Source organism: Oncorhynchus tshawytscha, linkage group LG09, assembly GCF_018296145.1.
Source record: "Oncorhynchus tshawytscha isolate Ot180627B linkage group LG09, Otsh_v2.0, whole genome shotgun sequence".
Taxonomy (NCBI): Eukaryota; Metazoa; Chordata; class Actinopteri; order Salmoniformes; family Salmonidae; genus Oncorhynchus; species Oncorhynchus tshawytscha.
This window is the reverse complement of record NC_056437.1, coordinates 81299398-81318351: the sequence shown is the minus strand read 5'-3', so window position 1 is coordinate 81318351 and position 18954 is coordinate 81299398. Positions and strand designations below refer to the sequence as shown.

At 42.5% G+C, this 18954-nt stretch overlaps 3 pseudogenes; all 3 read left to right on the top strand.

The window, feature by feature from the left end:
• The first annotated feature begins 1486 nt into the window (after positions 1–1486).
• LOC121847289 lies at positions 1487–5776 on the top strand (annotated as a pseudogene).
• Positions 5777–8534: 2758 nt separating this feature from the next.
• Positions 8535–10990, top strand: LOC121847243 (annotated as a pseudogene).
• Positions 10991–11218: 228 nt separating this feature from the next.
• Positions 11219–17147, top strand: LOC121847241 (annotated as a pseudogene).
• The last annotated feature ends 1807 nt before the right edge of the window (positions 17148–18954 follow it).

The following is an 18954-nucleotide window of genomic DNA, read 5'->3' as shown; positions in this document are numbered from 1 at the left end:
GGTGGCGGGACACAATGCAGATAGCCCGGTTAGCCAATGTGCTGGGGCACTGGTTGGTCGGGCTAATTGAGGTAGTGTGTACATGAATGTATAGTTAAAGTGTCTATGCTTATATATGATGAACAGAGAGTAGCAGCAATGTAAAAGAGTAGTTGGGGTGGGCACACAATGCAAATAGTCTGGGTAGACATGTGGTTACCCGTTCAAAAGTCTTATGGCTTGGGGGTAAAAACTGTTGAGAAGCCTTTTTGTCCTAGACTTCGGGTGGCTTGGGGTCTTTGACCATTTTTAGGGCCTTCCTCTGACACCGCCTGGTGTAAAGGTCCTGGATGGCAGGCAGCTTAGCCCCAGTGATGTACAGGGCCGTACGCACTACCCTCTGTAATGCCTTGCGGTTGGAGGCCGAGCAGTTGTCATACCAGGCAGTGATGCAACCAGTGTTGCAGCTGTAGAACCTTTTGAGGATCTGAGGACCCATGCCAAATCTTTTTAGGTTCCTGAAAGGGAATAGGCTTTGTTGTGCCCTCTTCACGACTGAATAACTAGAGTGATTCAATATGCTGATTTAACTGCAGGCAGGACTCAATGGTTAAAATAATCCAATTTAATCCAATTCTTTTTCCCATTGTGTTCATTGAACTTTGTGTTGGTACAACGTTTCAGCCACAAATGACTAACTGCAGGTCAAAATTCATTTCCGGGGATTACATTGTAAACTCTTGTGTTCAACATTCAATTTGTATGATTTACCATATATTTGTCTATTATTTATCTATTGATCTATTACCAATCTATAGATAACCTGATTCAACAGGTCTCAACAAAATAGAGAAGGGGGATACCATGACTCAACAGAAATGTATGTTGCAGTTGCAGAAGGCAAACATAAGAGCAATTTCTAGGCATGAGAATTTTATGAATAGTTAATTGTGTTTATGATATTATAATAATATGCATGCTATGTTTCACTTAATTAACATTTTGATGATGATTAGTATGTATTTCACTAACAAACAATATCAAACTACTACAATTATCGCAAAATCTCAAAAATTGCAACATTACAAAGTTTATAACATTGTAATAAAGAATGTAAAATGTCAAATGTGTTACTTTTGCTACTTGATACTTTCTGTATCAAAGTATGGAACATTTCTTGTCCATCACTTTAAATTTTATCACGCCCTCTATTTTACACACAAGCTCTTATTGGCAGAATAGAGCAGCGTTTATTAGTCAGAATACTGTGGTATGCTGGAGTGTAGTATCAAGGGATGGTTGCTCCGTTATGAAATTCAGACTATAGGTTGTTGGAGAGTTTTATTTACAGACCAAATGCAAAATTATATGGGATTAGATGAGGAGGGAACTACTGCAGTGAAAGGTAAAACATCCTACTTTAATAGATATGCTGTGTGTTTTGTGCTCGTGGAGCCTTCTCAACCAGCGGTCTAATGCAGCTGCATCCTCATGTCGAGGAGTTATGATGTCGGGCCAGAGTTTCAAGGCAAAGCACGGGGATACACCCCATGAAGCCGCTATTGTCGTAGTTTCTCTGTTCTTCCACTCCTTGAACAATACTGCTATCTGATATGTCATTTCATTTGACCTTCTTATGTTGGTAAATCCATTGAAAAGAGTTGCATAACTTTGACAATAATATAGTTGCTGCTCGCCAGTGGATATTTTTCAGATTGCAGCTTTCAAAACTTAAAATTGCCGTTGATTATTGTCACCAGGATATTGCAATGACTAAACCCACTCTCCCACCATTAAATGCCTTCATTGCCTTTTACTCATTTATAGGTAATGGATTCCCCTATCCTTCTTCTCCTAGCCGCCTGGTCGCCCTAGTTCAATGTTTTCATGATTGACTACCACAGTCACAACAGCACCGTCACCATGACTACTGTGTGCTTGGGCGGGCCTGCCGGCCTTCAGATGGGTCACTTTCTCTCCAAGAGTCAGAGAGAATACATCATCTTGGAGAGGAACTCTGGACCAGGGAGCTTCTTCAATATGTGAGTGCCTCTGTAGTAATGGGTGTTGACTATATCGGGTATTGCACTTGCTGAATCAATTTTCCAACTCAGCAAGGTATTTTGTGAGAGTGCAACAATGATGCAACTTTCTCTATTGCCCTGCTCATAGAAATATGTTCTGACCTACACCATGTACATGAACATGTGTTTGTATCTCATGGATGTTTTTTTCTCCCTTTAAAGATACCCTCGACACAGGAAACTCATCAGCATCAACAAGATCTACACATAGGAGGCGGAACCGCGAGTTCAACCTTCGTCACGATTGAACTCCTCCCGAGTGACAGGCCCGACCTGCTGCTTCAGCGAGTCAGCCGGGAGCTCTACCCAGGCAGACTCATTCCCCGCTACCTCTCCATGTATGTGAAGGAGCTGGGGCTGAAGGTCCAGTATGGGGTGGACATCGGGAAGATCAGGGCCTCAGAGTCTGAATCACCTAGAGGCAGGGGATATATACTGACTGACCAGCGTGACTGACCATACATGCAGGTACTGTGTTATATCTATACACATATCTCTAATGTAAAAGGTTGAAATATGGAACAATTTCCAATTATGCATCCTATTTAAAGAGATGATTCGCTCTCTCTTTCTTTCCTGACCCACAGAGTCCTCCTGGTGTCCACGGGACTGTGGGATCCTCAGAAGGTCCAGTTTGAGGGCTCAGACCTGGTGGAGGGCTATGAGTCCATCCCTGTGGACCCAGAGGAGTATAAGGACCAGGCCGTGCTGATCCTGGGTAAGGGGAACTCAGCATTTGAAACAGCTCAGAGCATCCTGGGTCGGGCCAGCCGGATCCATCTCTACAGCCCGAGCCCGGTCCGCCTAGCCTGGCAGACACACTACGTCGGAGACCTCAGGTACTGAGAGGCATCATCAGCTTTTGACTCCCATATTGTCCTCTCCTACCAATTGTTCTTTCTTTTGTTTCACTGATTTAGTACTCCTGCAGCAGTGTTTTAGATCGGAGTATGTTGCTATTCCCTTTAGCATAATCTGTTCATATCAAAGTGACCTATTTTCCTCTCTTCCACAGAGCTGTGAACAATGAGCTGCTAGACACGTACCAGCCAAAGTCCCTTGGATGGGCTGGGTGGAGGGAGGCCTTGAGGACATTGCTATCGGGCCAGGAATGGAGAGGATGAAAAGAAGCGCCCAGGCAGAAAGAAGTGGAAGTGCAGATCCAGTGGGAAGGACAAGCGTGGCAAGTTGTCTTTACTCTAGCTGAGCTACTGGACAGTTTGGATGGAAGAACAGTTCAAAGGTCACAGCTGACAAACCTGCCTGTGTACCACAATGACAACTTCTCTCTCCGTCAGCCATATGATCGTGTGATCCGCTGCCTGGGGTTCCGGTTCAACTTCAGCATCTTTGATGGGTATGTAAATGATCATTTTAGTGGCATGTCTTTTACATAATGCGAAAATAGTTCTGTTAAAGTTCTTGTTTTCTATGGAAGTGGTGGATCTTCTATTATATCATTTTCATTGAAAAGCTATGCTGTTTCAGTCAGATAAATGTCAGTCTGTCCTAATGTGATACCGTTAATCTCTAGCTCGGCCCGCCCACCAAGCAGTGAGGGTGCCAGGGGGCGGTTGCCAGGGTGACAGCCTGGTACGAGGGCGGGGAACCCAGACCTTTTGTTCTGGGGACGGCAGCCCACTCAAGAGACTATCGCTCTTCTGCAGGGGGTTCATCCATGGCTCCGATACACAGGTAACCATTCAAACTGCTGGTATTACAACGTAGACAAGAGTACACCTGACTTCTGTATAGTTAGTAACTGCCTGTAAAGGGGGGAAAAACTTCTAAATTACAAATTTGTCTATAAAATAATGTTTTTATCGACAAAAATGTGTTTTTTTTCACTATTTATTGTTGTAACTTTGTTATGTGTTCCACCTTAGTGCGTGCTGTACATAGAGTCCTTGAGAGCGCACATAGCAACTCCTGGCCAGCAATCAAACTGTCAATCATCAGCTGCAGTCCTGGCTGTTGAGGAGGGTCAATGAGGCCTCCGGATTCATACCAAATGTTTGGGGGTACTTGGAGACATCATTTTACTAAGAGGGTAAGTAGTGCTGAACCACTGTGCACATTTTCTTCATGATTATAGTCCCTCATGGTAATTTACCTTTCTCTACCAATGAATCTCACATTGATTGATTGCCTATAGATATCCTGATTTATGTTCACTAAGGCTGTGTTTACACAGGCAGCCAAATTCTGCTTTTTTTTTCACCAATCTGTATTTTTGACCAATCTGAGCAGCTCTGAAAACGATCTGATGTGAAAAAGATCTGATGTAATTGGTAAAAATACCAACCAGTGTAAAAAGGTCCGAATTGGGATGCCTGTGTAAACGCAGCCTAAATTAATCCATTTGTGAACCAGTTTAACTTTTGAATAATCTTCCTTTCCTGTCAGCTCACTGTGAGTACCTGGAGGAGTTTCCTCCAGGCCCTGCCCCAGTTCTCTTTCTCTGTCTGGCCACCAGCTCTCCAAGCATGGGCTGCTGGTTCTGGTTTTACAGTACGGGCTGAACCGCACAGACTCACTGGCTCCTGGCAGGGCAGAGTCAGAGTGGACCCGTGCCTGGAGGTCCAACTTCCTCCACCCTGTTCTATACTACTACTACAAACTTCCCACTGGTGAGTGTGAGAATGTTAGAATCTTTATGAAGAGTACAAACAGTTTGGCCTTATGGTTGTATTAAAAACTAAGTTAAGTAATGACATTCAAATTAAGAATATTTCTGTGTATAGTACAAGGCATCTTTGTGGTATGACGTCAGCATTCAAACCTACGTATGTATGCAAAAACAAATACATGTTATTGTTTAATTTGTCTGCCATCCTAAACAGAGAGGGACATGAGACACCGTCCTGTTGGCTGGCCACTGCCACGGCCCAAGGCAGTGCATCACATGATCGAGGACTTCTTGACTGAGTGGGATGGGCCCATCTCCCACAGCCAGCCACTGCGGCGCTTCCTGGAACACTGTCTCCACACTGACCTCAGGGCCTTCTATGCAGGTAGAGCATGTCCTTATCTGATCCCTCATTACAACACCTTATTATACTAGGGTAGATATGCTCTTAGTATGCTCTTAGGATATGTCCTTTATATTTCCATATACAGTACCTCCTACTCATCTATTTATATCACACAGGATTTGTTTGTTCACTTGTGACATACTGTCATACAGGATCTGTGTTATTACTGTTTTATTATGGTTCTGCACACTCAAATACTTGATTACTGTTTTACAATGTGTAAAACAAACTTGTTTCTTCTCCCCACAGAGTCATGTTTCCGCTTATCCCTTACCAATCGAAAGCCACCCCTGTTTTGTCGTCAGGGATACCTGAGAAAGCATGGGATTGTTAGGAATAGTCAGCTGTGGCAGCATGCCTATGAAGCTGGGCTAATGCCTGGAGGACAGGACTCTGCATCCACAGACACAGACCCAGCGTTCCCTAATTACCTTACACGAGCTGGAGCCTCAGTGTCCTCTGCAATAAACCTCGACTTCTGATTGTTTACCCAAGGATCCCAAAACTAAGCCTATGACAGTTTTGATGTCCCAAGACATTATCTACCTCCCATTATAATGTCCATGAATATATACAGAGTCTACAAAACATTAAGAACACCTTCCTTATATTGAGTTCCACTCCCTCTTTTGCCCTCAGAACAGCCTCAATTTGTCGGGGCATGGACTATAAGGTGTCGAAAGCGTTCCACAGGGATGCTGGCCCATGTTTACTCCAATGCTTCCCACAGTTGTGTCAAGTTGGCTAGATATCCTTTGGGTGGTGGACCATTCTTGATACACACGGGAAACTGTTGAGTGTGAAAAACCCAGCAGTGTTGCAGTTATTGACACAAACCAGTGCGCCTGGCACGTACTACCATACTCTGTTCAAAGGCACTTAGATATTTTGTCTTGCCCATTCAGCCTCTGAATGGCACACATACACAATCCATGTCTCAATGCTTAAAAATCCTTCTTTAACCTGTCTCCTCCCCTTCATCTACACTGATTAAAGTGGGTTTAACAAGTGACACCAATAAGTGTGTCATGGAAAGAGCAGGTGTTCTTAATGTTTTGTACACTCAGTTTGTATATACAGTACCAGTCAAAAGTTTGGACCACCTACTCATTCCAGGGTTATTCTTAATTTTTACTATTTTCTAAATTGTACGATAATAGGGAAGACATCAAAACTATGAAATAACACATGGAATCATGTAGTAACCAAAAAATTGTTAAACAAATCAAAATATATTTTATATTTCAGAATCTTCAAAGTAGCCACCCTTTGCCTTGATGACAGCTTTGCACACTCTTGGCATTCTCTCAACCAGCTTCATGAGGTAGTTACCTGGAATGAATTTCAAAAAGTTCATTTGTGGAATTTCTTTGCTTAATGCATTTTAGCCAATCAGTTGTGTTGTGACAAGGTAGGGTTGGTATAGAAATAGCCCTATTTGGTAAAAGACCAAGTCCATATTATGGCAAGAACAGGTCAAATAAGCAAATGACAGTCCATCATTACTTTAAGACATGAAGGTCAGTCAAAATGGAACATATCAAGAACTCTGAAAGTTTCTTGAAGTGCAAACCAAGAGCTATGATGAAACTGACTCTCATGAGGACCGCCACAGGAAGGAAGACCCAGAGTTACCTCTGAACTCTGCTGCAGAGGATAAGTTAATTAGATTTACCATCCTCAGAAATCGGCAATTAACTGCACTTCAGATTGCAGCCCAAGTAAATGCTTCACAGAGTTCAAGTAACAGACACATCTCAACATCAACTGTTCAGAGGAGACTGCGTGAATCAGGCCATTGTCGAACTGCTGCAAAGAAACCACTACTAAAGGACACCAATAGGAAGAGGAGACTTGCTTGGACCAAGAAACACGAGCAATGGACGTTAGACTGGTGGAAATCTGTCCTTTGGTCTGATGAGTCCAAATTTGAGATTTTTGGTTCCAACTGCCGTGTCTTTGTGAGACGCAGAGTAGGTGAACGGATGATCTCTGCATGTGTGTTTCCCACCATGAAGCATGGAGGAGGAGGTATGATGGTGTGGGCGTGCTTTTGCTGGTGACACTGTCAGTGATTTATTTTGAATTCAAGGCACACGTAACCAGCATGGCTACCACAGCATTCTGCAGCAATACACCATCCCATCTGGTTTGTACTTAGTGGGACTATCATTTGTTTTTCAACAGGACAATAACCAAAAACACACCTCCAGGCTGTGTAAGGGCTATTTGACCTAGAAGGAGAGTGATGGAGTGCTGCATAAGATGACCTGGCCTCCACAATCAGCCGACCTCAACCCAATTGAGATGGTTTGGGATGAGTTAGACCGGAGAGTGAAGGAAAAGCAGCCAACAAGTACTCAGAATATGTGTTAACTCCTTCAAGACTGTTGGGAAAGCATTCCAGGTGACTACCTCATGAAGCTGGTTGAGAGAATGCCCAGAGTGTGCAAAGCTGTCATCAAGGCAAAGGGTGGCTACTTTGAAGAATCTAAAATATGTTTTTATATTTGTAACACTTTTGGTTACTACATGACTCCGTATGTGTTATTTCATAGTCTTGATGTCTTCACTATTATTGTACAATGTAGAAAAAAGTAAAAATAAAGAAAAAAACCCTTGAATGAGTAGGTGTGTTCAAACTTTGACTGTATATTCCAAATATTTTGGTTGAACAACCATCCTGATTCCTCTGAGAGTTGACTGCTTATCCCATTTTATTCCTTAAATCATATTTATATATTACACTAAATTGTGGCATGTTTTATATGATGGAACTTTAGATTTGAATGTGTGTACAAACAGTATGGGTGATGTTGGGTTTCAATTGCATTGTGATCTATGAATTATGCATTATTTATTTTTTATACTATTTGTGTAGGCCTACTACTGTTATTTATCTGCTTACTTTATTGTCTGTTGCAACAGATGTAAGACATTAAAGAGAGAGAACATAATGCTCAGATGTTTCCATGTTTTGTAGTATTATACAGCGTACATGGCAAAATCATATTTCTTGAATTTCTTCACTCTAAATTGTATCTGTTTTCAAGATTTCTTGAGTGTAACAGCATCCATGATTTATTCATAATATCAAATTTGATGGAAGATATTCTATGTTCCTTGCTATCCGGGATCTTTGGGACGCATAATGATTAGGGTAAGGGTTAAGATTATGGTCCTATAGAACTAGAACTAACCCGATATTGAATAGTGTAGCACACATCCCGCCTGTCCTGCTTGCTCATTTGCTTATTTTGCACGGGGGTGGGTGCTTTGTTTCGAGAGAACGAACAACGTAGGCTCTGATTGGTAATAGTAATTGTCAACGTTTCTCTTTACAATATGACCGCCTTTACGGCTTGTTCTCGTGATAATTGAAATTATGAAACAGGAGACATTTTGGTTCTTGTAACAGGACGTATCTTGAATTCAAAGCATGAACATATGAACCACAATGGTAGATATGCGTAGAATCGTTTCTGTATTGATGTTCTAGAGCCAGCGATGGCAACGCAGAGAAAATAAACGACGTATTCAAAGTTGCAAGTCAGTTCATCAACATAAATGACTCTTGTAGCTCCTAGTACTGGCTTGCGAACGAGGATCATTTGAAGAGTGAAACCCCAAATAAATCTTACACATGAGTCGTTGAACATGGACGGGTGGAGTCCAATTGTTGCAAGAGCTTCTGACGATGAACGTTCAAGCTCCGAGGGTGAATACACGGTGGAGACTGGACCAAAAGAAGCAGATGAGAAAGGGGGTGAACTAAAGATACATGATGAGAGGGTGGATGGAAGTGCTGCTGAGGGATTTGGGATAACTGGCTTTGGAGAGGGCACCGTGAGGTTGAGTCGTACAGGACAGACCGCTGAACAAGAACTGCCGGTACCTCCACTTGCTGGGAACCCAGTCGAGTTGATTAGGTGCGTGTGGCGAGCAGCAAACCCGGGAAGGTGACAGGGTGTAGAGCGAGGCGACAAGGAGAGCCCGGCGAAATGTGGGGCCCATTGGAAAAGATATTTATGGTACAGAAACTCCACACACTCAACATTGGAGAAAAATATTGTGTTGATGGAGAGAGCTGTGAATTCCACACCCAGTCATGAGGTGTAAAGCTGTATGAATAGTGTAAAGCTGTATGAATGCTGTGGAGGGACGGGATGTCATGCAAGGCATCTGCCTATGGCTCCTGAACTTTGACAAAAGTATCATCAGTATGCATTATACTAGCCTAATACATCAGATGATGATAGGCATGTCAACACTCAAAGCACAGAGTTTAGCATTCTACCGGATGTTTACCTAACCTTTGGCTTGTTTGTTCATTCTCTCTAGCGGTGAAGAGGTTTGAGACGCTGCCAATGGAAACGACATTGATACGGATTAGGCACTAGGCACTGGAAAATAACTATTGTGAGACTTAACAAGACTAAGTAATATATGGTATCCCGTTCAGGTGTTTAACGTTTCTGTCTCTTTTTTATCCAGTGCGCAGGCTTCTTCTAGAAGACATAGACCCTTGTGCAGCAGATGACAAAGGAAGAACAGCCTCCACTTCTCCTCCTGTAATGGAAAGAGAGCATCGGTAAGTCAAAGTGAGAAGTGCAAGGGCTCTCATGATTCATTACTCAACAGTAATGACATTGTTATGAACTGATAATCACAGCAGCATTTCTGTGAACAAATGATTAACTGCGTCCCCTTCCTTCCAGTGCAACTTCTTCGAGCTACCGGCGCTGACCCTAACCAGCGGGATGGCCTTGGGAACACCCCTCTTCATCTGGGTAAGAACAACACGTACTGAAAGTATAGCATTCAGTTCATGGGTGTACAACATTTCTACTTTAGGTCCCAATAGCAGAAAAGTAAAAGATAACATTTTATTTTGATTGAACTTTCATGTCTGAAAAATGTATATTTTCCACAATCTTTCCACTTCTGCACCTGTCTCTGCAGCGCCTGTACCAACCACGTGCCTGTAATCACCACATTGCTGAGAGGAGGTGAGAAGCCTCACGGTATGAAGACACATGGACATACACACTGTACACCTGCTAATGATAACTTGTTAATGCTGTGTTTCTGTTCAGGCGCACGTGTGGATGCCCTAGACCGAGCAGGAAGGACCCCCCTGCACCTGGCACGCTCCAAACTCAACATCCTGCAGGAAGGAGACTCAAGGAGTATAGAAACTCTTAGAGGGGAGGTCACACAGGTAGTAAGGGGTTATTACAACAGCACTATGTAAACATTAGTATACCAACATTTATTTGTGCAGTCTGAAATGCTCTCTCTCCATGGCTCTGTAGATCATTCAGATGCTGAGGGAGTACCTGAATGTGATGGGACAGAGTGAGGCCAGAGAGAGACTGGATCATATCTCAACACAGCTGCAGCACACACGCACCAAAGAACAGGTAAGACACATTTGTGTTTAACTCACTCTCTCACACACACACATGTTTTTTGGTATCATTCTGATTACTTGTTACAGGACTGAATGAGCCTTCATAGGTGACAATTATGGCTTCTCTTCTATTTCAGGTTGATGAGGTAACTGACTTGCTGGCCAGCTTCACATCACTCAGTCTACAGAAGCAGAATTTGGGGGATAGGTAGAGGAGGCTCTCTTTGCGGATACATTCTTCTGTTTACGGCGGGGTAATGTTAATACTACTGTGATAAAGTAAATAATAAAAATCTTTATGAACTCATTACCCTCGATTGTTGTGTTGGTCTTCCTCTCAACATCTTTGTGTACGGGTCTTTTTTTCTGTTGCCTTGCATGTGTTGTACATGAATGTTTACTGTAAAAATGAATCTTGGTCATTGTTGTAAATGGTTGTAACAATCTGAGTTAATGGATTAATAAAATATTTGGAAATATTTGTTGCCTCTGCTTTATAAGAAAAAGATGGTGTAACATCAATATGCATTGTCAGTTAATGCAGTTATCATTATCCATTCATAGAATTAGTAAATGAAAAGTAATTGTTACATATTGGCTACAATATCTTGAAATTAATAGACGCAATGTATATTTCCAGCCAATTGACATTGTGCACTACAATAACGTACACGATTTCATTGTTGTGATTCGCTACATCCCAGTCAAGTCCCTCCCTCTGTCGACACGCAGCGTTGTTGACTGATATCAAAGATGGCGACTGGAACCGCGTAAATTGGTGAATCCGGAGAGGTAGTAAAATTACATATAATTGTACATTTCTTCTCTCTTTGCGACAGTAAAATTCACATATTCTCACGTCAGCATGCTAAAACAGAATTTATGAACCAAATGCATGAACATTTATTTATTTGTCCGTTTAGACTGACATAGGCCTAGCTCCACCAGAAGCCACGGACTGCTATTGCAGTACCTTCCGCATAACCCAGCACATAATCAGCAATACGAGTTAGAAGAGGTTGCAAATGTTGGGAGTTAGGGACTCTCAGCTAATGAAAGGGGGTGTGTTTGTGTGTTTTTTCGAAAGTAGGCGGGAATTTATCCTTCAATTGCCTAAACACACTTCAGTTTTGTAATGTATCTATTATTACTATAGGCTCAAGCATGCCATTTATCAGTGTAGACGGTTATCCAAAGTTTAAGGAGAGACAGCAATTGAATGTCCTCTCTCATCACCCATATGTGGTGGCGAGTTGTAACAAGGCAGTTCTTGCTTTTTGAAGGGGCTTACTCAGTTTGATCAATTTAGTGTTAAAATACTTCTTTATTGTTGTCTGTCTCTTATTTTTGACATCCTTCAGTTCACAGTGAAATGTAAATAACCTGTATTTTGCAGTAAAACTGCTCCAAGCCACAAGTTGCATGTATGTGTTATATTGGCTGAGTCAGTGGCTGATGTTTCCTCCATATCCCTATGACTGTGTTCTAATATCTTGCTTTTGTTAGTGACACAGAGAGACGGGCAACCCTGTTGAGGAGAAAAGAGAGATCATGGCTTTTGAGGAGATCAAGAAGAAAGGAGTAGTTGGTAATTTGTGCCAGTTCTTTCCTCTTGTGCCTCTTATGTTATTTTGAAGAAATCTGTCAATAATTGAGTTATTAAAAGTCATCATCATTCCAATTGTCATGCAATGCCTGAATTTCCCAGTGTGCATTACAACTCTCTCTTTCTCAGAGGTAGGGATGGAAGGGGAAGTGGGCCTTGTGGCTGGTCGCAGTCAGAGAGAGAAGAGGAGATCATACAAGGACCTGCTCAGAGAGGAGGAGGAGATTGCTGCACAGGTTACTTAAGTCCTCCAAAAGCGGCCCAAAGCAGCAGCAGAGCACTGAATTTCAAAATCAAGTGCCATGTAGTTTCATTGGTTGTAAATTTAGTCAAATCCTGACTTTTTCATTTAGGACTCAGAACCTTTCTTATTGGGAGAGGACTCTCACAAGAAGAAGAAAAAAAACACAGTGAAGACTACTATTACAGAGGTAAAGGAGGAAGGTATTCTGCTCTGTCAATAAAAAAGATTGAATTATTTCTGCGTGAATTTTATGCTGAACGATTCATTATGTTCTCACTCTCCCTTCACTATGTTCTTTACAGACTGGCGAGGCTCAGGCCCACCTCCCCACAAGAAGAAGCGAAAGTCGTCAGACCACTCCCCTTCCCTGTCCTCCTGCGTCTTCCTCCCATCCCACAGACACAGCCATGGCTCCCTACAGGCCATCACCTCCCCAATGGCCACCGGCTCAGACCGAGCCCACACCTGCACAAGCCCTCCTACCTTCCTTCCTCTTCCTCCCACTTCTCCAAAGACCGCAAACGGATGGGAGCACCGGAGGAAGCAAAAGGCAGCCACTCCCCTCTCATTCCCGCCCTATGTCCTCATCCTCCTCTTCCAAAAAGCACCCTCCAAGTCGTCGTCTCTGTTTCATGGTGGTACCGGTACCCTAAAGGAGATCTCCTGAACATACGTGAGCCGGATGGGCTGAGGATGACTCATGGTCTCGCCTAGGAGAAGGTCAAGAGAGGGGCTTTCCTTTCCTCCCCCTCCTCCTCATCCTCAAAAGGGGGATAAAAAGGAGAAGGACAGAGACCGGAAGCAGCTCTCTAAAGTCCCCAAGAAGATGCAGAGCCGAGATCCACTGCCTGTTGTGGGGAAAGAAGTGGAGGTGGAGGGTAAGAAGGCCTTTGGCTATGAGAGACATGGTTAGAAACTCATTTGTATGTGCACTTAACCACTTTTCCTGTATTTGTGTTGATTCCTGCATGAACCCTATGCCCCTCTCTCTTGTGTGTCAGGGCACTACGGTGGGTATGGGGAGACAGCTCTCCTCCCTCGGGGCGGAGCTGAGGCAGGAGAGCTGGTGATAGACGACTCGTACAAGCATCTGTCAAAGAAAAAGAAGAAGAGCAAGAAAAGCAAGAAGAAAAAGGAGAAAGAGAAGGACAGAGAGAAAGACAAAGGCGGGAGAGAGAAGAAGCACACAAAGGATCAGGAGGTGATTAGAAACCTTTGGAACGCTGCCTCTAGTCTGCCTTAGTCCTATTGCAGAAAGATGTTTAACATTGGTTACTTCAACAGTTACTTGAATTATGCATTCTAATATGTGCTCCTTGTATGCTTTCTCAGGGGACCCATCGAGGGCCACACCCATACCCATGGCTCAGCCAATCACTCTGCAGCTGGTGGAATGTATGCCATGGGGGCCCCCATCCCTACTCCCATCCTTACTCACCATCATCAAAGTAATGAAGTTGCAATGATGGAGAAGAAGAAAAAGAAGGAGGAGAGGGAAAGGGAAAAGCACGAGAAGGAGAAAGATAAGGTAAGAACCAAAACAGATTGGTAGTTTAGGCTTTTAGACAGTGTTTCCTGCATTGTGTACAGTGTGTGTATATATATATATATATAATATATCAAATCAAATTTGATTGGTCACATACAAAGATTTAGCAGATGTTATTGCTGTTGTAGCGAAATGCTTTATATATATACACTTCATCTCCTTTCTCTCTCAGCCCAAGAAGAAGAACACAACAGCGTACCAGGTGTTCTGTAAAGAGTACAGGGTCAACATCAATGCAGAGCAGCCGGGACTAGGTGGGCAGAGTTATCCCTTTTTATAATTACATTGTAACTATTAATGATTGTGGTACATATGTTATACAAAATTTAGAGAAAGACTTTACTGTGTTTGCAGTGTTCGGGGAGCTGAGCAAAAGGTTGGCAGAGGTGTGGAAACAGCTCCCAGAAAAAGATAAACTGGTAAGTTTCACTTGAAATTACCAATTTAGGAAGAGAGTTGATTGATAATTCTAATAAACATTTGAAATCAATTTAAGAATAGCGCACCAGCACTATGCTACGGAGTCATGGTTCATGGCCTAAATTGCTTCTATATACACATAGGTGTGGAAGCAGAAAGCTCAGTACCTTGCACAAGCAGAACAAGCTGAGGCCACCACAGTCAAACGTAAGAGTCTCCACAGATGGTGTCAAAAGCAAAGGTAAGAGCTAGGGATGCACGATAAATAGGTGAGCATATCGGAATCAAACGATATTAGCTAAAAATCGGCCCAATGTCTAGTTTAACACCGATGTGCAAAACCGGTGTCAAAGCTGGCGTGCATACGTATATAATGTAAGTAGATGACTACAGCACTACACAGAACAAAAGCAGAAAAATACTATGCGCACACTTCCAACAACTTAACAAGTTCAAGTTGAGCAGTCATTTGAAAGAGTAAGAACATTTCAGCGAGACAACACAAAGGCAAAATCCATTAACGCCAAGATAATGGAATTCATTATGCTACTTGCTATGGGCGTCACGACTGACATTTGGACCAGCGATGTCAGCCCCATGAGAATGTTGAGTCTGACAGCACAGTGTGTCAACGCGGTATTGCATGCTCAAGAATGTGCTGGTTCTCATACTCCGCTGCTTCCATTTCCATTTAAAATGTTTGAAACTTGGAAACATGAACACACTTCTAGTGCCATTCGACAACTGACTGAGAAATAAGATAATCAACTGCGTCTGCAGCAGATACACTCTGTCATGGCATTGAAACATCTGCTCAACAAAACTGCCCACACCGACCGTGGGGTTATAACTTAGGCTGTGAACAAGCGATTCGCTGGCATTCTCTCTGAGCCTCTTTACTGTGTCACCACCATGCTTAATGCTAGGTACAAGGACTGCTACTTGATGGAGACAAACAGGGTTTACGTGAAATGTTACAACGCTGGGCCAATTGTGTGCTGCCCTATGGGACTACCAATCACGTCCGGATGTGATACAGCCTGATTCGAACCATGGACTGTAGTGATGCCTCTTGCACTGAGATGCAGTGCCTTAGACCGCTGCATCCATGTGTGTGCGTTAACTATTTAACTGTACTAGAATGCTTAAAATGCCGCTAAAATGTTAAATATTGCTATTGGGGTTTTTTGGCATGGGAAATATCCAATATCTGTATCGACCAAAAATGTGATATCGGTGCATCCCTAGTAAGAGCCCATCTGCAGCCACATTGGCCTTGCAGCTCTATCAGCTTAGACAGGGATACCAAGTCAATCAGTAGTCCTGTCCTTTCTCTATGCTGCTTTATCTCTCTCTCAGTAGCCCACAGGACACTCATGGTCAGTTGGTCACTGCGTGTGTTGTATTTGTATGTGTCTCAGGCTCTATGAAGGGCATGGGGCTGGGAGCAGGGCTGGTGTCCCCCAACCGGGTGTCTGTGGGTGTGTCCCTGTCACCAGCACGGGTCCCTGATGTCGACCCCATCGATGCGGCCGCCCACCTGCAACTACTGGGAGAGTCCCTGTCCCTCATCGGCCACCGATTACAGGAGACAGAGGTACACACACACCAACCACCTATTCCTTGTATCTTTTAACTTAGCTGTTGTGTCCAAATGTACTCTCTTCACCTACAACAGAAATGTCTCATTATCACGTTCATATGAGTAAAGACTGAACAAAGATTTGTGTATGTGACCACTAGACTAACTGCCTCTGCTCTCTCACCTCACTCAGGGGATGGTGGCGGTGTCAGGCAGTCTCTCTGTACTGCTGGACTCCATCTTGTGTGCCCTGGGACCCCTGACCTGCCTCACAGCACAGATCCCCCAGCTCAACGGATGTCCCCGCCAAGTCTTGGTAAATCACTCACATCTTACCATCTATTTGAAATGTTGTTCTGAAAGGTTTCATCTCCCACTTGGGCTGTAAAGTAAAAATATGTGGCTGTAGTGACAGCACATTGTGTGATAGCAAGTGTGTTGCATAAGGCCAGCCTGAAACATTTCTCTCTTCTTTTATGTCTCTTTCAGTCCAACACATTGGACAACATTGCCTACATCATGCCAGGGCTGTGAAGCCAACATAAACATTCCTTTCCGGTCTACTGAGTGTCCTCGCCATGAAGTAAAACATTTGGAGTGAGAGTGCCCATTATAGAAGCGTGGCTTGGGATGCAGACAATTATTTATGCAGCAAGGCATTGGAAAACGTGGATATTATTACTTTCAACATGTTTTTAAAATGTATTTTAAAATGTGTTAATTTCCTTATTATTATTTTTTTTCCTGAAACCTATTTTAATGAACACTCTTTGCTTTCCCTCTGGCATGTCTGTTAGCGTCTTCAGAATTAACTGTATGTTCTTGTGTGAATGTGTGCGGGCGTGTGTGTTTTCTATGTGTATACAGTATCTCCAGAGGCTAGTTTTTACTCAAAAGGACAAGCCAGGGCCCAAGTCCACCATTGTTCCTCTTCCATCAACATACCATGAAAATAATATATTTGACAACTGTTCATGTTTGTTTTACCAGTTAATTACATAATGACTTGTTCTTTTGTATATATGCTATTTTACTGAGTATTAAGGTTTAGATTTTGATTCTAGAATGGAATTTGTATACAGTAGAAACATTTTGAGGCAACTGCAATCAAACTACTGTTGTGGGTTTTGCAGCTTTTGAAGCACAAAGCTGTAAGCCACATTTTCATGAATACATTTCTTCCTGAGTATACAGTATGGAAATGTTGACAATAAAAATGACAGTGGCGACATGCAGACTGAGCATAGCAGATTTATGACTGGTATGTACCACCACCACCTTTTTTCAACTACAGCTGTTGTTCTGACTCCTAAACACAAACCAATGAATGAATAAGGCTTGTATTTATTGTAACAAACCATTGTAGTGTATCAAGATAATTTACATTTTAAGGCCAGTTATACCTACAACTGAAATTTCTATTTTTAAGTGAGTAAATGAATTGTACATGAACTGCAGCAGCTGCCTGTGAATCCTCAGGATCCTTGTCAGACTGAGGATGATATGCTTTTCTCTACACATACAATAGAACTAGAACACTATGTCTGTGCTTCCTGTTAACCAAGAAGCCTCTATGCCCCATGTTTTTTAGAAATTGAGGAGGATGATGCCACAAATGGTTTGTTTACCTTCCCATGAAGTGTTTTGGATTTTTGTCATTCTGTAGAACCAACGTAAATCTTGTGTAAAGTGTAAACCGAGAAGTAAAATCTAGTTTAATTTGGTCAGCTACGTGATTAATTCATACGTGTTAGAAATTGAGAGAACGTTTGGTGATACTGATGATTTGTCGCCACAGATGGTTTATTTACATGGCAAGTTAAGCGAACTAACATGACTGGTTAGGATAATAAACGTGTCAGGTTAGGAGAACGAGGTCAAGGTTACGCCTAGATCACACTGGCAATGTTTTGCATTTTGGTTCACCAGAAGTACATTTCCGATGGAACGCTGCGTTTGACTTGCAACATTGCGTTGCTGTGCATTATATGTGGAGCATACATTGGATTTATTGAACGTAGACGGCTTGACAGAAATGGTAGAAGAAGGTGAATGTTTAACTTTTGTGGCAGGCATATCCAGATGATGCTGCGCCATTTTGCGTCTCCCTGTTGGTGTGATCGAGGCGTTATGAAAATCGCTCAGTTACAACGTTACGTTGTCAACAACTGTTGTTCCCGACGCGACCGCTAGATAGAGCTGTAGGCCTACTCCATTTAGCCAAACCGGTAGAAACGTAAACAAACTTTTTGGCGACCAATCACTGTATGTGTATATGAAGATGGCGACAAATAATAAGTATCGACATAACACAATGGTCTTCAACCTGTTCTTGCCCAGGGACCGCTTTCCAGGCAAATCGGTGTTCCAGGGACCCCCATCCTATATTAGCACAAAAAAATATCACGTCTTGTCAGGTGAATGAAGTAATCAACATTTTAAAATTAATATATTTGGTAAATCGTTTTTCATTATTTTGACCCCACATAATTTGGAAGAGGAAGTGTAAACTCTAGCATATCATATTAGGTAGAACGGTAACATATTTTCGCTAAGAGCATCTGTTTAACTGGTTAAACAAAGGTTAGCCATGTGCTGTCAAACATTTGTCCAAATCAAAAAAGCTTACCAGAAAGCCAGTGGCACTTCTGCACTGGTGGCCTATTTGCAAGTGCCTTTTCAAAGCCTATGTCAGACACTCCAGTGAGTGTCATTTTGTATAATTTTGACCTGCACTGTTGGAGTTTGAAGTCTAAGAATTTCACTGTACCCTGCAATTACATCTGCGACCATGTCATTGTGATGAATAAACTGATAAATAAAACTGACGTCATTGTATGTCATTCGAAATTAGTTTATTCTGTTGTTGCTAGCAGTAGTCATAAAAACATTTAAATACAAATATTTATATTCGCGGACCTCCGGTTGAATGCCCCTGACATAATATAATGCACACCCCTTTCAATTCTGGCAGATTATCAATCTACACAGAGAATGTGCTCACGTGAGATTAGAGATTAGATTTTTTGGAAGCTTGAGCAA